The sequence below is a fragment of the Arachis duranensis genome, chromosome 4 (assembly GCF_000817695.3).
Source record: "Arachis duranensis cultivar V14167 chromosome 4, aradu.V14167.gnm2.J7QH, whole genome shotgun sequence".
Lineage (NCBI taxonomy): Eukaryota > Viridiplantae > Streptophyta > Magnoliopsida > Fabales > Fabaceae > Arachis > Arachis duranensis.
In genome coordinates this window covers 52,996,897-52,998,864 of record NC_029775.3, presented here as the reverse complement: position 1 = coordinate 52,998,864, position 1,968 = coordinate 52,996,897, and the positions used below count along the sequence as shown (strand labels likewise).

The 1,968-nt window shown below is 35.9% G+C and overlaps 1 non-coding gene across 1 annotated transcript; it reads right to left on the bottom strand.

The window, feature by feature from the left end:
- Positions 1–1,140: 1,140 nt before the first annotated feature.
- On the bottom strand, positions 1,141–1,244 carry LOC127747065 (small nucleolar RNA R71). The gene has a single exon (XR_008008869.1). It is a non-coding gene; the product is annotated as a small nucleolar RNA R71 (small nucleolar RNA).
- Positions 1,245–1,968: the final 724 nt, after the last annotated feature.

The following is a 1,968-nucleotide window of genomic DNA, read 5'->3' as shown; positions in this document are numbered from 1 at the left end:
TTTAAATTCTAGAATCATATTTTTTAGTTTCTTGTTAGTCAAGTCATCAATTTTAATTTTGAAAATCAAATCTTTTTCTATCATATCTTTCCAAACATATCTTTTTCAATTAAATCTTTTTCAAATCATATCTTCTTCGAATTTTAATTTCAAAATCTTTTTCTAACTTTTTATCTTTTCAAAACTCACTCTTCCTTATCTTTTTTAAAACCACCTAACTATTTTTTTCTCTCTCTCTCTCTCTAATTTTTGAAAACCACTAACCACTTTTCCAAAAATCTTTTTAATTAACTAATTATTTTAAACTCTAATTTTATTTTATCTCTTTCTTAATTTTCGAATTATAACTAATAATTAAAATAAAAACAAAAATATTTTTTCTTTTCCTTTAAACTAACATTCGAATATTCTCCCTCTCCCATCTCTTTCTATTTAATCAATAACACTTATCCTCCTTTAATAATTCGAACCCCATCCCTCTCTATAAGTTTGAATTCCTCTCTCTACCTCATCCTTCTATTCTTCTTTTCCTCTGACACATCAAAGAATCTCTATACTGTGACATAGAGGATTCCATACTTTCTTTGTTTTCTTCTTTTTCATATGAGTAGGAACAAAGATAAAGGCATTCTTGTTGAAGCTGATGCTGAACCTAAAAGGACTCTGAAGAGGAAGCTAAGAGCAGCTAAAGCACAACTCTCTGGAGAGGACCTGACAGAAGTTTTCAAAAAAGAAGAAGACTTGGCAGCTGAAAATGATAACAACAATGCAAGGAACATGCTTGGTGACTATGGTACACCAAATTCCAACTTCTATGGAAGAAACATCTTAATTCCTGCCATTGAAGCAAACAACTTTGTGCTTAAGCCTCAATTAGTTTCTCTAATGCAGCAGAACTGCAAGTTTCATGGACTTCCATAAGAAGATCCTCATCAGTTCTTATCTGAATTCTTGCAGATCTGTGATATTGTTAAGATCAATGGGGTTGATCCTAAGGTCTACAGACTTATGCTTTTCCCTTTTGCTGTAAGAGACAGAACTAGAACATGGTTGGACTCACAACCTAGAGAAAGCCTGAACTCTTGGGACAAGCTGGTCAATGCTTTATTGACTGAATTCTTTCCACCTCAAAAGATGAGTAAGCTCAGAGGGAATGTCCAAACCTTCAGACAAAAGGAAGGTGAAGCCATCTATGAAGCTTGGGAAAGATACAAGCAATTTACCAAAAGGTGTCCTTCTGACGTGTTTCCAGAATAGAGCATCATATGTATATTTTATGATGGTTTGTCTGAGTTATCCAAGATGTCATTAGACCAAAAAAAATCCTGTGAATAATGGGAAGACTAAAAAAAAGGAGTTATTGAGATTGATACTCTGAATGCCATATTGGCTCAGAATAAAATATTGACTCAACAAGTCAATATGATTTCTCAGAGTCTGACTAGAGTGCAAGCTAAAGACGCCTCCTCTGATGGTGAAGCTTATGACCCTGAGAATCCTGCAATAGAAGAGGTGAATTACATGGGAGAAGCCTATGGAAACACCTATAATCCTTCATGGAAGAATCACCCGAATTTCTCATGGAAGGATCAACAGAAGCCTCAACAAGGCTTCAATAGCAATAATGGTTGGAGAAATAGGTTTGGCAATAGCAAACCTTTTCCATCATCTTCTCAGCAACAGACAGAGAATTATGAGCAGAGCATCTCTGGTTTAGCAAACATAGTCTCTGATCTATCTAAGGCCACTATCAGTTTCATGACTGAGGCACGGTCCTCCATCAAAAATTTGGAAGCACAAGTGGGTCAGCTGAGTAAAAGAGTTACTGAAACTCCTCCTAGCACTCTCCCAAGCAATACAGAAGAGAATCCAAAAAGAGAGTGCAAGGCCATCTACACGTTCAACATGGCTGAACCTGTAGAGGAGGGAAAGGCAGTGATTCCTAGTGAGGAAGAACTCATGGGACGT